Source organism: Oncorhynchus keta, chromosome 19, assembly GCF_023373465.1.
Source record: "Oncorhynchus keta strain PuntledgeMale-10-30-2019 chromosome 19, Oket_V2, whole genome shotgun sequence".
NCBI classification, from domain to species: domain Eukaryota; kingdom Metazoa; phylum Chordata; class Actinopteri; order Salmoniformes; family Salmonidae; genus Oncorhynchus; species Oncorhynchus keta.
Genome location: NC_068439.1, coordinates 19547038 through 19569543, shown reverse-complemented (window position 1 = coordinate 19569543; position 22506 = coordinate 19547038). Strand labels below are relative to the sequence as shown.

Here is a 22506-nt window from a genome sequence, read left to right as displayed (position 1 = left end):
TCATAGCTTTCACTCTTTATTTTGGGGATTTTGTTATGGTTGAAGAATGAAGAAAGCTTTATGCAATCTTTTTGAGTGTGGACCATCACACCTTTTGTCCACAGGTTTTACGCATCAGCCGACCTTCTGGGAGAGCCGGTGGTCCCCTTCTAATTTGTTGGTCAAATACAGTCATGTTTGTAAGGTGCATTAAGTGCAATCTCAAAGTTATTTATTTTACACCAATACTTTTATATAATGTATTTGAGTGTTTAACACACAGTAAGCTACTTCCGGTGGCAGGTAGCCTGGCGGGGAGGAGCGCTGCGCCTGTAAAGATTTGTCATTTTGAGCCAGGCAATTACCTAACTGTTCCCTAGGCGCCAAAGACATGGATGTAGATTAAGGCAGCCATCCGCACCTCTCTGATTCAGAGGGGTTGGGTTAAATGCAGAAGTCACATTTCAGTTGAATGCATTCAGTTGTACAACTGACTAGGTATCCCCTTTTTTTTGCTAATATATACTGTACCTGAACAATGACTAAGGCTCGTATGGTATACATAATAAATCGTATTTGATCCATTTAATATAGTAACTGTTCTAGGTCTCTTGAAATGTAAGACATGTAAGTGACTGTTCAAAGATGGTTTCTGAACCCCCTTCTGATGGCAGACTGCGTCAATAACACTCTCCTGTGTACTATTTTGTAGCTACTATTTAAAAGCAGATTGCTTTTGATGCCACTGTCTGTCTTAAGGCAACCTTAAGAACCTGCGTACTAGAAGAGTCACAGTATCACTGTGACATTAAAGTTATCCCTTAGGCTTGTCTGGTTCCTCTCTCCCTAATGCCCTTGTTTTCTCTCCGCATAATGTTTACAATCATTATCATTAAACCAGAAAATGTCAAGAACTTTGAAAGTTTCTTCATGTGCAGTTGCAAAAAACATCAAGCGCTATGATGAAACTGGCTCTCATGAGGACCGCCACAGGAAAGGAAGACCCAGAGTTACCTCTGTTGCAGTTCATTAGAATTACCAGCCTCAGAAATTGCATCCCAAATAAATGCTTCATAGTTCAAGTAACAGACAGCTCAACATCAACTGTTCAGAGGAGACTGTGAATCAGGCCTTCATTATCGAATGTCTGCAAAGAAACCACTACTAAAGGACACCAATAAGAAGAAGAAACTTGCTCGGACCAAGAAACACAAGCAATGGACATTAGACTGGTGGAAATCTGTCCTTTGAGTTCAAATTTGAGATTTTTGGTTCCAACTGCCGTGTCTTTGTGAGATGCAGAGTAGGTGAACAGATGATCTCCGGAGCATTCTGCAGAGATACACCATCCCATCTGGTTTACGCTTAGTAGGTCTATCATTTGTTTTTCAACAGGACAATGACCCAACACACCTCCAGGCTGTGTAAGGGCTATGTGACGAAGGAGAGTGATGGAGTGCTGCATCAGATCACCTGGACTCCACAATCACCTGACCTCATCCCAATTGAGATGGTCTGGGATGAGTTGGACCGCAGATTGAAATAAAAGCAGCCAACAAGTGCGCAGCATATGTGGGAACTCCTTCAAGACTGTTGGAAAGCATTCCAGGTGAAGCTGGTTGAGAGAATGCCAAGTGTATGCAAATGCCTGAGTTTTGCCACTTTACAGCTGACTAGCGCTAGCTAACGCTACCTAGCTAATGCTATGTATTGATATATTATCGCCCAAAATAATATTGTGATATATCTATTTTTTGTCCCTCGTCACTAATGAGTGATTTTGTCTCTTTAAGCATCTGTTGAACTTAAGCGATTCATTCTTCAGAGGCTATGCTTTTAGATATTGAACTATTCTTGCTGTGAGCGCCTCAGTTTTTAGCTACCGTTATAGGATTCCGACACCGGGCTCTTCAACCGGTTTGTCACTTTATTGAATCTTCATTTCCCTCCTCTTGGATGCTCTGCTCCGTTTTGATGGAAGCTATAAATCGCATGTCTGTGTCATAAAGGAATGGATGCAAAGCGTTCCTAAGAACTGACACATTGGTTCAGCCTATATATTTATTCAACAATCACCAAACCTATATTCTGTCTTTTCTTCCTCAGCTCAAGTTGTCTTTTGTGGATTCACCCCGACTTTAGAAACGTTTCAGATGACCCTTTTTAATCACCCAAACAATATCTTAACCATTGTGCATCTTGCGTAATTGCACAGGCTTATGCAGGTTGAATGAACGCCTTCTGAGGGAACGGCAAGTGGAATTGCAACGCAGTGTTAGCATGTGTCTGGATAAACAGATTAGCAACTATAATTCATATGTAGGCAGACTTAGTGACGCTACAGTATAACCGCTCTGGCAAATTACTTTAACATTTAGGCTACTCCAATCTCTGCAAGAGTGCACTCTCATGGATAACGCACATTAAGTTGACTTGGTACCTCAAGAGAAATAAACAGAAATATCCATAGTAATATGGTCTGTAAACTTCCTTATGGCCAATAACACAGTAGATCAAGCCAAGACCAATAGTTGCCAAAAGAGGTAATGTACAAAAGGCCCTACAGTAGATGTACAGCCTCATCCAGGGAAAAGACATGTTTGGATGTCTCTCAAACAGTAGAGTAGTTGTGTAGCGGGATTAAGAAAGATGTATGTTCTGGCACCAAGCAGGTATTAACCCTGCCCAAAGGAAGAGAGTAGGATAGATGGAGAACTGCTGCCAGATACACATCAGCAGAGGAGACTGCTGAGAGTTCCTTTGAACACAAACCAGTCTGGCAGGGCAATAATAGTCCAGTGACACAAAACATCAAAGGGAGCGCAGTGCAAAAAAAGAGAGTCTGCTGCAGTGTGTAAAGCAATGGAGAGGGAAATGAGTGAGAGAGAGAAGGGGGTCTTAGCTGTTGAACTTCAGGCTTGTTTGTCTGTGCAATTCAACTGTTGGTTTGATTGTCAAAGCAATTCAACACTGTTGCTACTAATCCATGCAATCAATGACAGGAGCGGTCCCATTAGATTCCAAACTGGACCTAGAGCGGTAACACCGGCGATCGATTTAAAAACTTTACAAACTAAGCACGCTGAAAATAAACTAGGCTTCTGCAAAGAGTAGCACACACTGCAAAACTGCCACGCCAACCGAGACCTTTCACAAAGAGCCAGAATGGCCATCTTCATTTCCTCCTTCCTGACTGCCAACGTGGCTGCGCAGGTGAAGGGTCTGTGTCGGATTTCGCCACAATGGAAACTACTACTCTGGATAAGTATATATTTTTATTTAACCTTTATTTAACAAGGCAAGTCAGTTAAGAAAAATTCTTATTCACAATGACGGCCTACACCGGCCAAACCCGGACGACGCTGGGCCAATTGTGCGCCGCCCTATGGGACTCCCAATCACGCCCGGTTGTGATACAGCCTGGATGCGAACCAAGGTGTCTGTAGTGACGCCTCAAGCATTGAGATGCAGTGTCTTAGACCACTGCGCCACTCGGGAGCCAAAATATCAGAAGCCAACTCTACGAAAGTCTGTTTCCCCCCCAGTTTTCTGGTAAGAGACAGTTTTATTCCGTTAGTGTATCAGGCTATGTGGAGAATGTCTCAGGGATGGGGAGAAGTGGAGGATCCCTAACAACTTAAGGCCATATATTTGTTCTGTGGGACCATGTAGAATCTAGCCATTTCACAGCGTTGGACCAGTAACCGAAGGTCGCTGGTTCAAATCCCTGAGCCGGCAAGGTGGAAAATCTACCGTTCTGTCCTTGAGCAAGGCAGTTAACCTGCTTTGCTGTCTAGTCAAAGAGTATGACATTTTTGCTGCCCGGAGCATTTAATTCAATATCAAGGGAAGCTAGCTAGTATTTGGCCTCTTGATCAATAAATGATGAAAGAATAACCAATCAGCGTGGAGCTAAAATGAGTGAGCTCAACTGTGAATGGTCCTGGTGTGCCAAAACAAAGTGTCAAGGGAAGCTCGTTGGGATTTGGCTTCACACCAGTCACATCAAAAGCAAAACATCATTGACAGAAAAAACATGAATTGTTGCATCTTGTTGTGTCGTTGTGCTGCAGTAGCTACCTAAAATCTTCCCTTTTATTAGCCATGGAGGAAGATAGGAATTTGGACTTGATTGTAATGGTGATTCTGAGCCAACCATGAATTCATACATTGTGACCCTGGCCTGAGTTCGAAATCTAGCTAGAAGTAGTAGGTTAACTCGCTAGTTAGCTGGCTCATCGTTGCCTATGAAAGTTATTTAGGCTAGTTAGCAGGCCTTTTAGTCAGGTAGCCTAGTCTAGGACAACAAAAACATGTGTAGACTACTGTATGACAGTCATAGACCGTTTTGTCAACATCAAAGACAGGAGAGTGGTATTGTCGTTCCTCTACAAGAAGGGAAAGGGGATACCTTGTCAGTTTTACAACTGAATCAGAGGGCTGCGGGGGACTGCCTTAATCAACATCCACTCCATCGGCGCTTGGAGAGCAGTTGTTGTTGGGGGTTAACTGCCTTGCTCAGGGGCAGACTGACAGATTTTTACCTTGTCGGCTCTAGATTCGTTCCTCCCCGCCAGGCTACATTTTTCTTCTACTTTCCCACACACAGAAACACACACAGCCAGACAGACGGCAATCAGTACCATGGACAGCCACATGATATTTGGCTTACATTGATTAGACTAAATCCTTTTTGGAATGTTGCTGTCACTATTAGTCTATAAAGTTGTCACTATTAGTCTAAGCAGAGGTGATTTTTATTTTATTTTATTTTACCTTTATTTAACCAGGTAGGCAAGTTGAGAACAAGTTCTCATTTACAATTGCGACCTGGCCAAGATAAAGCAAAGCAGTTCGACAGATACAACGACACAGAGTTACACATGGAGTAAAACAAACATACAGTCAATAATACAGTATAAACAAGTCTATATACAATGTGAGCAAATTAGGTGAGATGGGAGGTAAAGGCAAAAAAGGCCATGGTGGCAAAGTAAATACAATATAGCAAGTAAAACACTGGAATGGTAGTTTTGCAATGGAAGAATGTGCAAAGTAGAAATAAAAATAATGGGGTGCAAAGGAGCTAAATAAATTAATTAATTAAATACAGTTGGGAAAGAGGTAGTTGTTTGGGCTAAATTATAGGTGGGCTATGTACAGGTGCAGTAATCTGTAAGATGCTCTGACAGTTGGTGCTTAAAGCTCGTGAGGGAGATAAGTGTTTCCAGTTTCAGAGATTTTTGTAGTTCGTTCCAGTCATTGGCAGCAGAGAACTGGAAGGAGAGGCGGCCAAAGAAAGAATTGGTTTTGGGGGTTGACTAGAGAGATATACCTGCTGGAGCGTGTGCTACAGGTGGGTGATGCTATGGTGACCAGCGAGCTGAGATAAGGGGGGACTTTACCTAGCAGGGTCTTGTAGATGACATGGAGCCAGTGGGTTTGGCAACGAGTATGAAGCGAGGGCCAGCCAACGAGAGCGTACAGGTCGCAATGGTGGGTAGTATATGGGGCTTTGGTGACTAAACGGATTGCACTGTGATAGACTGCATCCAATTTGTTGAGTAGGGTATTGGAGGCTATTTTGTAAATGACATCGCCAAAGTCGAGGATTGGTAGGATGGTCAGTTTTACAAGGGTATGTTTGGCAGCATGAGTGAAGGATGCTTTGTTGCGAAATAGGAAGCCAATTCTAGATTTAACTTTGGATTGGAGATGTTTGATATGGGTCTGGAAGGAGAGTTTACAGTCTAACCAGACACCTAAGTATTTGTAGTTGTCCACGTATTCTAAGTCAGAGCCGTCCAGAGTAGTGATGTTGGACAGGCGGTGCAGGTAGCGATCGGTTGAAGAGCATGCATTTAGTTTTACTTGTATTTAAGAGCAATTGGAGGCCACGGAAGGAGAGTTGTATGGCATTGAAGCTTGCCTGGAGGGTTGTTAACACAGTGTCCAAAGAAGGGCCGGAAGTATACAGAATGGTGTCGTCTGCGTAGAGGTGGATCAGGGACTCACCAGCAGCAAGAGCGACCTCATTGATGTATACAGAGAAGAGAATCGGTCCAAGAATTGAACCCTGTGGCACCCCCATAGACTGCCAGAGGTCCGGACAGCAGACCCTCCGATTTGACACACTGAAGTCTATCAGAGAAGTAGTTGGTGAACCAGGCGAGGCAATCATTTGAGAAACCAAGGCTGTCGAGTCTGCCGATGAGGATGTGGTGGTTGACAGAGTCGAAAGCCTTGGCCAGATTACATTTACATTACATTTAAGTCATTTAGCAGACGCTCTTATCCAGAGCGACTTACAAATTGGTGCATACACCTTATGACAACCAGTGGAACAGCCACTTGCATCTAAATCTTGTTGGGGGAGAAAGGGGGTGAGAAGGATTACTTACCCTTACTTACCCTATCCTAGGTATTCCTTGAAGAGGTGGGGTTTCAGGTGTCTCCGGAAGGTGGTGATTGACTCCGCTGTCCTGGCGTCGTGAGGGAGTTTGTTCCACCATTGGGGGCCAGAGCAGCGAACAGTTTTGACTGGGCTGAGCGGGAACTGTACTTCCTCAGTGGTAGGGAGGCGAGCAGGCCAGAGGTGGATGAACGCAGTGCCCTTGTTTGGGTGTAGGGCCTGATCAGAGCCTGGAGGTACTGAGGTGCCGTTCCCCTCACAGCTCCGTAGGCGAGCACCATGGTCTTGTATGCGAGCTTCAACTGGAAGCCAGTGGAGAGAGCGGAGGAGCGGGGTGACGTGAGAGAACTTGGGAAGGTTGAACACCAGACGGGCTGCGGCGTTCTGGATGAGTTGTAGGGGTTTAATGGCACAGGCAGGGAGCCCAGCCAACAGCGAGTTGCAGTAATCAAGACGGGAGATGACAAGTGCCTGGATTAGGACCTGCGCCGCTTCCTGTGTGAGGCAGGGTCGTACTCTGCGGATGTTGTAGAGCATGAACCTACAGGAACGGGACACCGCCTTGATGTTAGTTGAGAACGTCAGGGTGTTGTCCAGGATCACGCCAAGGTTCTTAGCGCTCTGGGAGGAGGACACAATGGAGTTGTCAACCGTGATGGCGAGATCATGGAACGGGCAGTCCTTCCCGGGAGGAAGAGGAGCTCCGTCTTGCTGAGGTTCAGCTTGAGGTGGTGATCCGTCATCCACACTGATATGTCTGCCAGACATGCAGAGATGCGATTCCCACCTGGTCATCAGAAGGGGGAAAGGAGAAGATTAATTGTGTGTCGTCTGCATAGCAATGATAGGAGAGACCATGTGAGGTTATGACAGAGCCAAGTGACTTGGTGTATAGCGAGAATAAGAGAGGGCCTAGAACAGAGCCCTGGGGGACACCAGTGGTGAGAGCGCGTGGTGAGGAGACAGATTCTCGCCACGCCACCTGGTAGGAGCGACCTGTCAGGTAGGACGCAATCCAAGCGTGGGCCGCGCCGGAGATGCCCAACTCGGAGAGGGTGGAGAGGAGGATCTGATGGTTCACAGTATCGAAGGCAGCCGATAGGTCTAGAAGGATGAGAGCAGAGGAGAGAGAGTTAGCTTTAGCAGTGCGGAGCGCCTCCGTGATACAGAGAAGAGCAGTCTCAGTTGAATGACTAGTCTTGAAACCTGACTGATTTGGATCAAGAAGGTCATTCTGAGAGAGATAGCGGTAGAGCTGGCCAAGGACGGCACGCTTTTTGGAGAGAAAAGAGAGAAGGGATACTGGTCTGTAGTTGTTGACATCGGAGGGATCGAAGGTTTTTTCAGATCAATGAATACGGCTGCACAGTAATGTTTCTTATCGATGGCGGTTAAGATATCGTTTAGGACCTTGAGCGTGGCTGAGGTGCACCCATGACCAGCTCTGAAACCAGATTGCATAGCAGAGAAGGTATGGTGAGATTCGAAATGGTCGGTAATCTGTTTGTTGACTTGGCTTTCAAGACCTTAGAAAGGCATGGTAGGATAGATATAGGTCTGTAGCAGTTTGGGTCAAGAGTGTCCCCCTTTGAAGAGGGGGATGACCGCAGCTGCTTTCCAATCTTTGGGAATCTCAGACGACACGAAAGAGAGGTTGAACAGGCTAGTAATAGGGGTGGCAACAATTTCGGCAGATAATTTTAGAAAGAAAGGGTCCAGATTGTCTAGCCCGGCTGATTTGTAGGGGTCCAGATTTTTCAGCTCTTTCAGAACATCAGCTGTGAGCGTTTTACAGTGATGAGTGGAGGTCGTTTGACCGCTGACCCATTACGGATGCAGGCAATGAGGCAGTGATCGCTGAGATCTTGGTTGAAGACAGCAGAGGTGTATTTAGAGGGGAAGTTGGTTAGGATGATATCTATGAGGGTGCCTGTGTTTAAAGCTTTGGGGGGGGTACCTGGTAGGTTCATTGATAATTTGAGTGAGGTTGAGGGCATCAAGTTTAGATTGTAGGATGGCTGGGGTGTTAAGCATGTTCCAGTTTAGGTCGCCTAGCAGCACGAGCTCTGAAGATAGATGGGGGGCAATCAGTTCACATATGGTGTCCAGAGCACAGCTGGGGGCAGAGGGTGGTCTATAGCAGGCGGCAACGGTGAGAGACTTGTTTTTAGAGGTGGATTTTTAAAAGTAGAAGTTCAAATTGTTTGGGTACTGACCTGGATAGTAGGACAGAACTCTGCAGGCTATCTTTGCAGTAGATTGCAACACCGCCCCCTTTGGCAAAATGTTGTAATTTGGAATTAAAATTTCTGAATTTTTGGTGGTCTTCCTAAGCCAGGATTCAGACACAGCTAGAACATCCAGGTTGGCAGAGTGTGCTAAAGCAGTGAATAGAACAAACTTAGGGAGGAGGCTTCTAATGTTAACATGCATGAAACCAAGGCTATTACGGTTACAGAAGTCATCAAAAGAGAGCGCCTGGGGAATAGGAGTGGAGCTAGGCACTGCAGGGCCTGGATTCACCTCTACATCGCCAGAGGAACATAGGAGGAGAAGAATAAGGGTACGGCTAAAAGCAATAAGAATTGGTCGTCTAGAACGTCTGGAACAGAGAGTAAAAGGAGGTTTCTGGGGGCGATAAAATAGCATCAAGGTATAATGTACAGACAAAGGTATGGTAGGATCTGAATACAGTGGAGGTAAACCTAGGTATTGAGTGATGAAGAGAGAGATATTGTCTCTAGAAACATCATTGAAACCAGGAGATGTTATTGCATGTGTGGGTGGTGGAACTAATAAATTGGATAAGGTATAGTGAGCAGGACTAGAGGCTCTACAGTGAAATAAGCCAATAAACACTAACCAGAACAGCAATGAACAAGACATATTGACATTAAGGAGAGGCATCCTTAGTCGAGTGATCAAAAGAGTCCAGTGAGTGGAGTGGTTGGTTTGGGGGTCACGGCGATTTAGACAGCTGGCCAGGACATCGGTAGCAAGCTAGCATAGGATGGAGGTCTGTTGTTAGCCACCTCTTTCTTGTGTTCCGTCAGTAGATTAGTGGGGTTCCGTGTGGTTTGAGGGGATTAGTCCAAATCACACAAGAAAAAAAAAAAAATAAGAAAAAAAAACAATAGATATAGTTATAGAGGCCCAAGAAGAAACATAATAATAATAAAAATAAATAAATTGTCCGATTGTCTATTCTGAGAGCAGCCGGTAAGACAGCTAACGGTTAGCAGGCCGCAGATGGGCGTTTGATGATTTGATGATGTTGAAATGGTGCTGCAATGACGTTAGTTGTCACTATTAGTCTAAGCAGAGGTGATTTGATGATGTTGAGATGATGCTGCAATGACGTTAGTTGTCACTATTAGTCTAAGCAGAGGTGATTTGATGATGTTGAGATGATGCTGCAATGACGTTAGTTGTCACTATTAGTCTAAGCAGAGGTGATTTGATGATGTTGAGATGATGCTGCAATGACGTTAGTTGTCACTATTAGTCTCAGCAGAGGTGATTTGATGATGTTGAGATGATGCTGCAATGACGTTAGTTGTCACTATTAGTCTAAGCAGAGGTGATTTGATGATGTTGAGATGATGCTGCAATGACGTTAGTTGTCACTATTAGTCTCAGCAGAGGTGATTTGATGATGTTGAGATGATGCTGCAATGACGTTAGTTGTCACTATTAGTCTAAGCAGAGGTGATTTGATGATGTTGAGATGATGCTGCAATGACGTTAGTTGTCACTATTAGTCTAAGCAGAGGTGATTTGATGATGTTGAGATGATGCTGCAATGACGTTAGTTGTCACTATTAGTCTCAGCAGAGGTGATTTGATGATGTTGAGATGATGCTGCAATGACGTTAGTTGTCACTATTAGTCTAAGCAGAGGTGATTTGATGATGCTGCAATGACGTTAGTTGTCACTATTAGTCTCAGCAGAGGTGATTTGATGATGTTGAGATGATGCTGCAATGACGTTAGTTGTCACTATTAGTCTAAGCAGAGGTGATTTGATGATGCTGCAATGACGTTAGTTGTCACTATTAGTCTAAGCAGAGGTGATTTGATGATGCTGCAATGACGTTAGTTGTCACTATTAGTCTAAGCAGAGGTGATTTGATGATGCTGCAATGACGTTAGTTGTCACTATTAGTCTAAGCAGAGGTGATTTGATGATGTTGAGATGATGCTGCAATGACGTTAGTTGTCACTATTAGTCTAAGCAGAGGTGATTTGATGATGTTGAGATGATGCTGCAATGACGTTAGTTGTCACTATTAGTCTCAGCAGAGGTGATTTGATGATGTTGAGATGATGCTGCAATGACGTTAGTTGTCACTATTAGTCTAAGCAGAGGTGATTTGATGATGTTGAGATGATGCTGCAATGACGTTAGTTGTCACTATTAGTCTAAGCAGAGGTGATTTGATGATGTTGAGATGATGCTGCAATGACGTTAGTTGTCACTATTAGTCTCAGCAGAGGTGATTTGATGATGTTGAGATGATGCTGCAATGACGTTAGTTGTCACTATTAGTCTAAGCAGAGGTGATTTGATGATGTTGAGATGATGCTGCAATGACGTTAGTTGTCACTATTGAACTAACTGGCGTTTTGTCTTCCCGTTGTGTCGGCCTTCTATATCACAGCGCCGTATAAACTAAAGGGCGTTTTGTCTTCCCGTTGTGTCGGCCTTCTATATCACAGCGCCGTATAAACTAAAGGGCGTTTTGTCTTCCCGTTGTGTCGGCCTTCTATATCACAGCGCCGTATAAACTAAAGGGCGTTTTGTCTTCCCGTTGTGTCGGCCTTCTATATCACAGCGGCGTATAAACTAACGGGCGTTTTGTCTTCCCGTTGTGTCGGCCTTCTATATCACAGCGGCGTATAAACTAAAGGGCCTTTTGTCTTCCCTTTGTGTCGGCCTTCTATATCACAGCGCCGTATAAACTAAAGGGCGTTTTGTCTTCCCGTTGTGTCGGCCTTCTATATCACAGCGGCGTATAAACTAAAGGGCGTTTTGTCTTCCCGTTGTGTCGGCCTTCTATATCACAGCGGCGTATAAACTAAAGGGCGTTTTGTCTTCCCGTTGTGTCGGCCTTCTATATCACAGCGGCGTATAAACTAACGGGCCTTTTGTCTTCCCGTTGTGTCGGCCTTCTATATCACAGCGGCGTATAAACTAACGGGCGTTTTATCTTCCCGTTGTGTCGGCCTTCTATATCACAGCGGCGTATAAACTAAAGGGCGTTTTGTCTTCCCGTTGTGTCGGCCTTCTATATCACAGCGCCGTATAAACTAAAGGGCCTTTTGTCTTCCCGTTGTGTCGGCCTTCTATATCACAGCGGCGTATAAACTAAAGGGCCTTTTGTCTTCCCGTTGTGTCGGCCTTCTATATCACAGCGCCGTATAAACTAAAGGGCCTTTTGTCTTCCCGTTGTGTCGGCCTTCTATATCACAGCGGCGTATAAACTAAAGGGCGTTTTGTCTTCCCGTTGTCGACCTTCTATATCACAGCGGCATATAAACTAACGGGCCTTTTGTCTTCCCGTTGTGTCGGCCTTCTATATCACAGCGGCGTATAAACTAAAGGCCGTTTTGTCTTCCCGTTGTGTCGGCCTTCTATATCACAGCGCCGTATAAACTAAAGGGCCTTTTGTCTTCCCGTTGTGTCGGCCTTCTATATCACAGCGGCGTATAAACTAAAGGGCGTTTTGTCTTCCCGTTGTGTCGGCCTTCTATATCACAGCGCCGTATAAACTAAAGGGCCTTTTGTCTTCCCGTTGTGTCGGCCTTCTATATCACAGCGGCGTATAAACTAAAGGGCGTTTTGTCTTCCCGTTGTGTCGGCCTTCTATATCACAGCGGCGTATAAACTAACGGGCGTTTTGTCTTCCCGTTGTGTCGGCCTTCTATATCACAGCGGCGTATAAACTAACTGGCGTTTTGTCTTCCCGTTGTGTCGGCCTTCTATATCACAGCGGCGTATAAACTAAAGGGCGTTTTGTCTTCCCGTTGTGTCGGCCTTCTATATCACAGCGTATAAACTAAAGGGCGTTTTGTCTTCCCGTTGTGTCGGCCTTCTATATCACAGCGGCGTATAAACTAAAGGGCGTTTTGTCTTCCCGTTGTGTCGGCCTTCTATATCACAGCGGCGTATAAACTAACGGGCGTTTTGTCTTCCCGTTGTGTCGGCCTTCTATATCACAGCGGCGTATAAACTAAAGGGCGTTTTGTCTTCCCGTTGTCGTGCCTTCTGTATCACAGCGGCGTATAAACTAACGGGCCTTTTGTCTTCCCGTTGTGTCGACCTTCTATATCACAGCGCCGTATAAACTAAAGGGCCTTTTGTCTTCCCGTTGTGTCGGCCTTCTATATCACAGCGCCGTATAAACTAAAGGGCCTTTTGTCTTCCCGTTGTGTCGACCTTCTATATCACAGCGGCGTATAAACTAAAGGCCGTTTTGTCTTCCCGTTGTGTCGGCCTTCTATATCACAGCGCCGTATAAACTAAAGGGCCTTTTGTCTTCCCGTTGTGTCGACCTTCTATATCACAGCGCCGTATAAACTAAAGGGCCTTTTGTCTTCCCGTTGTGTCGGCCTTCTATATCACAGCGGCGTATAAACTAAAGGGCGTTTTGTCTTCCCGTTGTGTCGGCCTTCTATATCACAGCGGCGTATAAACTAAAGGGCCTTTTGTCTTCCCGTTGTGTCGACCTTCTATATCACAGCGCCGTATAAACTAAAGGGCCTTTTGTCTTCCCGTTGTGTCGGCCTTCTATATCACAGCGGCGTATAAACTAAAGGGCGTTTTGTCTTCCCGTTGTGTCGGCCTTCTATATCACAGCGCCGTATAAACTAAAGGGCCTTTTGTCTTCCCGTTGTGTCGACCTTCTATATCACAGCGCCGTATAAACTAAAGGGCCTTTTGTCTTCCCGTTGTGTCGGCCTTCTGTATCACAGCGCCGTATAAACTAAAGGGCCTTTTGTCTTCCCGTTGTGTCGGCCTTCTATATCACAGCGCCGTATAAACTAAAGGGCCTTTTGTCTTCCCGTTGTGTCGACCTTCTATATCACAGCGCGTATAAACTAAAGGGCCTTTTGTCTTCCCGTTGTGTCAGCCTAAAGGGCCTTTTGTCTTCCCGTTGTGTCGACCTTCTATATCACAGCGCCGTATAAACTAAAGGGCCTTTTGTCTTCCCGTTGTGTCGGCCTTCTATATCACAGCGGCGTATAAACTAAAGGGCGTTTTGTCTTCCCGTTGTGTCGGCCTTCTATATCACAGCGCCGTATAAACTAAAGGGCCTTTTGTCTTCCCGTTGTGTCGACCTTCTATATCACAGCGCCGTATAAACTAAAGGGCCTTTTGTCTTCCCGTTGTGTCGGCCTTCTATATCACAGCGGCGTATAAACTAACGGGCGTTTTGTCTTCCCGTTGTGTCGGCCTTCTATATCACAGCGGCGTATAAACTAAAGGGCCTTTTGTCTTCCCTTTGTGTCGGCCTTCTATATCACAGCGCCGTATAAACTAAAGGGCGTTTTGTCTTCCCGTTGTGTCGGCCTTCTATATCACAGCGGCGTATAAACTAAAGGGCCTTTTGTCTTCCCGTTGTGTCGGCCTTCTATATCACAGCGGCGTATAAACTAAAGGGCGTTTTGTCTTCCCGTTGTGTCGGCCTTCTATATCACAGCGGCGTATAAACTAAAGGGCCTTTTGTCTTCCCGTTGTGTCGGCCTTCTATATCACAGCGGCGTATAAACTAACGGGCGTTTTGTCTTCCCGTTGTGTCGGCCTTCTATATCACAGCGGCGTATAAACTAACGGGCGTTTTGTCTTCCCGTTGTGTCGGCCTTCTATATCACAGCGCCGTATAAACTAAAGGGCCTTTTGTCTTCCCGTTGTGTCGGCCTTCTATATCACAGCGGCGTATAAACTAAAGGGCGTTTTGTCTTCCCGTTGTGTCGGCCTTCTATATCACAGCGGCGTATAAACTAACGGGCGTTTTGTCTTCCCGTTGTGTCGGCCTTCTATATCACAGCGGCGTATAAACTAACTGGCGTTTTGTCTTCCCGTTGTGTCGGCCTTCTATATCACAGCGCCGTATAAACTAAAGGGCCTTTTGTCTTCCCGTTGTGTCGACCTTCTATATCACAGCGCCGTATAAACTAAAGGGCCTTTTGTTTTCCCGTTGTGTCGACCTTCTATATCACAGCGCCGTATAAACTAAAGGGCCTTTTGTCTTCCCGTTGTGTCGGCCTTCTATATCACAGCGCCGTATAAACTAAAGGGCCTTTTGTCTTCCCGTTGTGTCGACCTTCTATATCACAGCGGCGTATAAACTAAAGGGCGTTTTGTCTTCCCGTTGTGTCGGCCTTCTATATCACAGCGGCGTATAAACTAAAGGGCGTTTTGTCTTCCCGTTGTGTCGGCCTTCTATATCACAGCGGCGTATAAACTAACTGGCGTTTTGTCTTCCCGTTGTGTCGGCCTTCTATATCACAGCGGCGTATAAACTAACGGGCGTTTTGTCTTCCCGTTGTGTCGGCCTTCTATATCACAGCGGCGTATAAACTAAAGGGCGTTTTGTCTTCCCGTTGTGTCGGCCTTCTATATCACAGCGGCGTATAAACTAAAGGGCGTTTTGTCTTCCCGTTGTGTCGGCCTTCTATATCACAGCGGCGTATAAACTAAAGGGCGTTTTGTCTTCCCGTTGTGTCGGCCTTCTATATCACAGCGGCGTATAAACTAACGGGCGTTTTGTCTTCCCGTTGTGTCGGCCTTCTATATCACAGCGGCGTATAAACTAAAGGGCGTTTTGTCTTCCCGTTGTCGTGCCTTCTGTATCACAGCGGCGTATAAACTAACGGGCCTTTTGTCTTCCCGTTGTGTCGACCTTCTATATCACAGCGCCGTATAAACTAAAGGGCCTTTTGTCTTCCCGTTGTGTCGGCCTTCTATATCACAGCGCCGTATAAACTAAAGGGCCTTTTGTCTTCCCGTTGTGTCGACCTTCTATATCACAGCGGCGTATAAACTAAAGGGCGTTTTGTCTTCCCGTTGTGTCGGCCTTCTATATCACAGCGCCGTATAAACTAAAGGGCCTTTTGTCTTCCCGTTGTGTCGACCTTCTATATCACAGCGCCGTATAAACTAAAGGGCCTTTTGTCTTCCCGTTGTGTCGGCCTTCTATATCACAGCGGCGTATAAACTAAAGGGCGTTTTGTCTTCCCGTTGTGTCGGCCTTCTATATCACAGCGGCGTATAAACTAAAGGGCCTTTTGTCTTCCCGTTGTGTCGACCTTCTATATCACAGCGCCGTATAAACTAAAGGGCCTTTTGTCTTCCCGTTGTGTCGGCCTTCTATATCACAGCGGCGTATAAACTAAAGGGCGTTTTGTCTTCCCGTTGTGTCGGCCTTCTATATCACAGCGCCGTATAAACTAAAGGGCCTTTTGTCTTCCCGTTGTGTCGACCTTCTATATCACAGCGCCGTATAAACTAAAGGGCCTTTTGTCTTCCCGTTGTGTCGGCCTTCTGTATCACAGCGCCGTATAAACTAAAGGGCCTTTTGTCTTCCCGTTGTGTCGGCCTTCTATATCACAGCGCCGTATAAACTAAAGGGCCTTTTGTCTTCCCGTTGTGTCGACCTTCTATATCACAGCGGCGTATAAACTAAAGGGCGTTTTGTCTTCCCGTTGTGTCGGCCTTCTATATCACAGCGGCGTATAAACTAAAGGGCCTTTTGTCTTCCCGTTGTGTCGACCTTCTATATCACAGCGCCGTATAAACTAAAGGGCCTTTTGTCTTCCCGTTGTGTCGGCCTTCTATATCACAGCGGCGTATAAACTAAAGGGCGTTTTGTCTTCCCGTTGTGTCGGCCTTCTATATCACAGCGCCGTATAAACTAAAGGGCCTTTTGTCTTCCCGTTGTGTCGACCTTCTATATCACAGCGCCGTATAAACTAAAGGGCCTTTTGTCTTCCCGTTGTGTCGGCCTTCTATATCACAGCGCCGTATAAACTAAAGGGCCTTTTGTCTTCCCGTTGTGTCGGCCTTCTATATCACAGCGCCGTATAAACTAAAGGGCCTTTTGTCTTCCCGTTGTGTCGACCTTCTATATCACAGCGGCGTATAAACTAAAGGGCGTTTTGTCTTCCCGTTGTGTCGGCCTTCTATATCACAGCGGCGTATAAACTAAAGGGCCTTTTGTCTTCCCGTTGTGTCGACCTTCTATATCACAGCGGCGTATAAACTAAAGGGCGTTTTGTCTTCCCGTTGTGTCGGCCTTCTATATCACAGCGGCGTATAAACTAACTGGCGTTTTGTCTTCCCGTTGTGTCGGCCTTCTATATCACAGCGGCGTATAAACTAACTGGCGTTTTGTCTTCCCGTTGTGTCGGCCTTCTATATCACAGCGGCGTATAAACTAAAGGGCGTTTTGTCTTCCCGTTGTGTCGGCCTTCTATATCACAGCGGCGTATCAACTAACTGGCGTTTTGTCTTCCCGTTGTGTCGGCCTTCTATATCACAGCGGCGTATAAACTAACGGGCGTTTTGTCTTCCCGTTGTGTCTGCCTTCTATATCACAGCGGCGTATAAACTAAAGGGCCTTTTGTCTTCCCGTTGTCGACCTTCTATATCACAGCGGCGTATAAACTAACGGGCGTTTTGTCTTCCCGTTGTGTCGGCCTTCTATATCACAGCGGCGTATAAACTAAAGGGCGTTTTGTCTTCCCGTTGTCGACCTTCTATATCACAGCGGCGTATAAACTAACGGGCCTTTTGTCTTCCCGTTGTGTCGGCCTTCTATATCACAGCGCCGTATAAACTAAAGGGCCTTTTGTCTTCCCGTTGTGTCGGCCTTCTATATCACAGCGGCGTATAAACTAAAGGGCGTTTTGTCTTCCCGTTGTGTCGGCCTTCTATATCACAGCGGCGTATCAACTAACTGGCGTTTTGTCTTCCCGTTGTGTCGGCCTTCTATATCACAGCGCCGTATAAACTAAAGGGCCTTTTGTCTTCCCGTTGTGTCGACCTTCTATATCACAGCGCCGTATAAACTAAAGGGCCTTTTGTCTTCCCGTTGTGTCGGCCTTCTATATCACAGCGGCGTATAAACTAACGGGCGTTTTGTCTTCCCGTTGTGTCGGCCTTCTATATCACAGCGCCGTATAAACTAAAGGGCGTTTTGTCTTCCCGTTGTCGGGACTTCTGTATCACAGCGGCGTATAAACTAACGGGCCTTTTGTCTTCCCGTTGTGTCGACCTTCTATATCACAGCGCCGTATAAACTAAAGGGCCTTTTGTCTTCCCGTTGTGTCGGCCTTCTATATCACAGCGCCGTATAAACTAAAGGGCCTTTTGTCTTCCCGTTGTGTCGACCTTCTATATCACAGCGGCGTATAAACTAAAGGGCGTTTTGTCTTCCCGTTGTGTCGGCCTTCTATATCACAGCGCCGTATAAACTAACGGGCCTTTTGTCTTCCCGTTGTGTCGACCTTCTATATCACAGCGCCGTATAAACTAAAGGGCCTTTTGTCTTCCCGTTGTGTCGGCCTTCTATATCACAGCGCCGTATAAACTAAAGGGCCTTTTGTCTTCCCGTTGTGTCGACCTTCTATATCACAGCGGCGTATAAACTAAAGGGCGTTTTGTCTTCCTGTTGTGTCGGCCTTCTATATCACAGCGCCGTATAAACTAAAGGGCCTTTTGTCTTCCCGTTGTGTCGGCCTTCTATATCACAGCGCCGTATAAACTAAAGGGCGTTTTGTCTTCCCGTTGTGTCGACCTTCTATATCACAGCGGCGTATAAACTAACGGGCGTTTTGTCTTCCCGTTGTGTCGGCCTTCTATATCACAGCGGCGTATAAACTAAAGGGCGTTTTGTCTTCCCGTTGTGTCGGCCTTCTATATCACAGCGGCGTATAAACTAACTGGCGTTTTGTCTTCCCGTTGTGTCGGCCTTCTATATCACAACGGCGTATAAACTAACGGGCGTTTTGTCTTCCCGTTGTGTCGGCCTTCTATATCACAGCGGCGTATAAACTAACTGGCGTTTTGTCTTCCCGTTGTCGGGCCTTCTGTATCACAGCGGCGTATAAACTAACGGGCCTTTTGTCTTCCCGTTGTGTCGGCCTTCTATATCACAGCGGCGTATAAACTAAAGGGCGTTTTGTCTTCCCGTTGTGTCGGCCTTCTATATCACAGCGGCGTATAAACTAAATGGCGTTTTGTCTTCCCGTTGTGTCGGCCTTCTATATCACAGCGGCGTATAAACTAAAGGGCGTTTTGTCTTCCCGTTGTGTCGGCCTTCTATATCACAGCGGCGTATAAACTAACGGGCGTTTTGTCTTCCCGTTGTGTCGGCCTTCTATATCACAGCGGCGTATAAACTAAAGGGCGTTTTGTCTTCCCGTTGTCGGGCCTTCTGTATCACAGCGGCGTATAAACTAAAGGGCCTTTTGTCTTCCCGTTGTGTCGACCTTCTATATCACAGCGGCGTATAAACTAAAGGGCCTTTTGTCTTCCCGTTGTGTCGGCCTTCTATATCACAGCGCCGTATAAACTAAAGGGCCTTTTGTCTTCCCGTTGTGTCGGCCTTCTATATCACAGCGGCGTATAAACTAACGGGCGTTTTGTCTTCCCGTTGTGTCGGCCTTCTATATCACAGCGGCGTATAAACTAAAGGGCGTTTTGTCTTCCCGTTGTGTCGGCCTTCTATATCACAGCGCCGTATAAACTAAAGGGCCTTTTGTCTTCCCGTTGTGTCGGCCTTCTATATCACAGCGCCGTATAAACTAAAGGGCCTTTTGTCTTCCCGTTGTGTCGGCCTTCTATATCACAGCGCCGTATAAACTAAAGGGCCTTTTGTCTTCCCGTTGTGTCGACCTTCTATATCACAGCGGCGTATAAACTAAAGGGCGTTTTGTCTTCCCGTTGTGTCGACCTTCTATATCACAGCGGCGTATAAACTAAAGGGCGTTTTGTCTTCCCGTTGTGTCGGCCTTCTATATCACAGCGGCGTATAAACTAACTGGCGTTTTGTCTTCCCGTTGTGTCGGCCTTCTATATCACAGCGGCGTATAAACTAAAGGGCGTTTTGTCTTCCCGTTGTGTCGGCCTTCTATATCACAGCGGCGTATAAACTAACGGGCGTTTTGTCTTCCCGTTGTGTCGGCCTTCTATATCACAGCGGCGTATAAACTAACTGGCGTTTTGTCTTCCCGTTGTGTCGGCCTTCTATATCACAGCGGCGTATAAACTAAATGGCGTTTTGTCTTCCCGTTGTGTCGGCCTTCTATATCACAGCGCCGTATAAACTAACGGGCGTTTTGTCTTCCCGTTGTGTCGGCCTTCTATATCACAGCGGCGTATAAACTAAAGGGCGTTTTGTCTTCCCGTTGTGTCGGCCTTCTATATCACAGCGGCGTATAAACTAAAGGGCGTTTTGTCTTCCCGTTGTGTCGGCCTTCTATATCACAGCGGCGTATAAACTAACTGGCGTTTTGTCTTCCCGTTGTGTCGGCCTTCTATATCACAGCGGCGTATAAACTAAATGGCGTTTTGTCTTCCCGTTGTGTCGGCCTTCTATATCACAGCGGCGTATAAACTAACTGCCGTTTTGTCTTCCCGTTGTGTCGGCCTTCTGTATCACAGCGGCGTATGAACTAACGGGTTATAGAGCAGCAAACAACGCAGTTATCACACACAGGTTGTAAAATGTCTTTCCTCCCTGGCTTGGCTTCCCCGGGGGTTTTACCCACGCACCACTGCTGTACAGTATGTGGCCTTTGTCTCAGACTTGGCTGATCAGAACATTGAAAGGCGTTTGTTCTCTTCCATGGGACACCGCCATTCTGTGCCTGGGTTTCCCTGATAAAACTCTGAATTCCAGAAACTGAAGTGTTTTGTCTACTGAGGGGCCAGGAACCTATGATGATGTTAATGTGAATCATTACTTACTGCTGTGGGTTTAGGAACAACGCAATCAATTGGGGAAGTTTAAAATCCTTCATTTATTAAAGCAAATAACTAAAAGACGAAACCTTTTAATCCAATTCTCTTTTGTTTTTGTTGTGTAAATAGAACTAAATAAGATTTCAGTCTACGTATACCTGATTAGTGTGTATCCAGCTGTGAATTCCGTTAATACAAGTTGATTTCTCAACAAGTATCTTCTCGATTTGATAGATTTCTGTCGTGTTATCCGTGTAGGCCCTACGGTTACTGTAAATATTCAAGATGCCCAAAGGGCACCTGTAGACGGTTTATGTTCATCTGGTTTAATCTATTCAACAGCTAATGCATGTCTTTTTGAGCATGTCATTTATTACTAATACATATGTAATGGATTGACAACAGCATACCATGTATTATACTGTAGCAAAGATTGGGATATCAAAATGAAAAAACGATTTACTTAAGAGTCACTTATTCACCTCAAGTCTTTACGATAGCAGGTCGTTTTTTTTTATTCATGGGCTACAGTGTGAATCCCAAAACTGCCCACCATTCGGAAAAATATGCTGTATCTTTCCCATCAAACTGTAATTAAAACAAGGTAAGAGTTACGAACTGTTCTCTGTTTTTATGAAGATCGTCAGGATTTTCATACCGTGTTAAATCCACAGGAGGAAACCATGTGGATTTATGAGCAATGTGAAGAGAAACATATTTTCTTTGTAGTCTTCAGGGGGAACATTTTATTTTCCTCTTTGATTAAAGTGATTGTTTATGCCTGTGAAGCATGGTTAATAAAAGGACACCGTGTGCTCTTTTTGTTGATGTAAATAGGAAACCTTGTATATGCACCGTAAATACATTTGATCTTGAAGACGTCGTTGTTTTTTTTAAATACAATGCCTTCAGAAAGGATTCATGCCTCTTGACTTATTCCATATGTTGTTGTAATTTTCTCATTCACCTACACACAATACCCCATAATGACAAAGTGAAATCATGTTTTTATCAAATGAAATACAGAAATATCTCATTTACATAAGTATTCACACCCAAGTCAATACTTTGTAGAAACACCTTGGGCAGCGATTGCAGCTATGAGTCTTTCTGGGTAAGTTTCTCAGAAATGTCCACACCTGGATTGTGTAACCGTTGCCCATTTATTCTTTTCAAAACCATTTTCAGGTCTTGCTGTAGATTTTCAAGTATATTTAAGTGAAAACTTTAACTGCAACTCAGGAACATTCACTGTCTTCTTGGTAAGCAACTCCAGTGTAGATTTGACATTGTGTTTTAGGTTAATGTCCTGAAAAACTCCCCAGTCCTTAAAGATTACAAGCATATCCATAGCAACATGCAGGCACCACCATGTTTGGAGATATGGAGAGTGGTACTCCGTGATGTGTTGTATTAGATTTGTTCCAAACATAATACTTTATATTCAGAACTAAAAGTGAATTGCTCTGCCACATTCTTTGCAGTATTACTTCAGTGACTTATTACATACAGGAAGCATGTTTTTGAATATTTTTTTCTATACAGGCTTCTTTCTTTTCAATCTGTCATATTGTGGAGTAACTACAATGATGTTGATCCATCCTCAGTTTTCTCCTATCACAGCCTTTAGACTCTGTAACTGTGTTAAAGTCACCATTGGCCTCATGGTGAAATCCCTGAGTGGTTTCCTTCCTCTCTGGAAAATGAGTTAGGAAGGATGCCTGTATCTTTGTATTGCCTGGGTGCATTGATACACTATCCAAAGTGGTAATTAATAACTTCACCATGCTCAAAGGGATATATTCAATGTCTGCTTTTTTATTTCTACCAATATGTGCCCTCCTTTGAAAGGCATTGGAAAACCTCCCCGCTTTGTGGTTGAATCTGTGTTTGAAATTCAATGCCTGACTGAGGGACCTTACAGATAATTATATATGTGGGGTACAATGATGAGGCAGTCATTCAAAAATCATGTTAAACACAATTTTTGCACACAGAGTGAGTCCATGCAACTTATTATGTGACTTTTTAAGCACAGTTTTACTTCTGAACTTATTTATGCTTGTCATAAGAGGGGTTAAATACATATTGAGTCACAACATTTCAGCTTTTCATTTTTAATAAAATGTTTCCACTTTGACATCAT

At 45.2% G+C, this 22506-nt stretch overlaps 1 protein-coding gene and 1 long non-coding RNA gene across 9 annotated transcripts in view; both read left to right on the top strand.

The window, feature by feature from the left end:
• Positions 1 to 22506, top strand: part of LOC118372792 (syndetin-like) — a 260402-nt gene that overhangs the window by 198422 nt on the left and 39474 nt on the right. The window lies entirely within an intron of this gene.
• LOC127909288 (uncharacterized) lies at positions 7993 to 11122 on the top strand. 8 transcript variants are annotated; one of them, XR_008070623.1, is made up of 3 exons: positions 7993 to 9779; positions 9844 to 10291; positions 10568 to 11122. It is a non-coding gene; the product is annotated as an uncharacterized LOC127909288 (long non-coding RNA). The 8 variants fall into 8 exon arrangements; XR_008070624.1 differs by having other exon boundaries at positions 7993 to 10099; positions 10164 to 10291; XR_008070618.1 differs by having other exon boundaries at positions 7993 to 10291; positions 10568 to 10631; positions 10696 to 11122.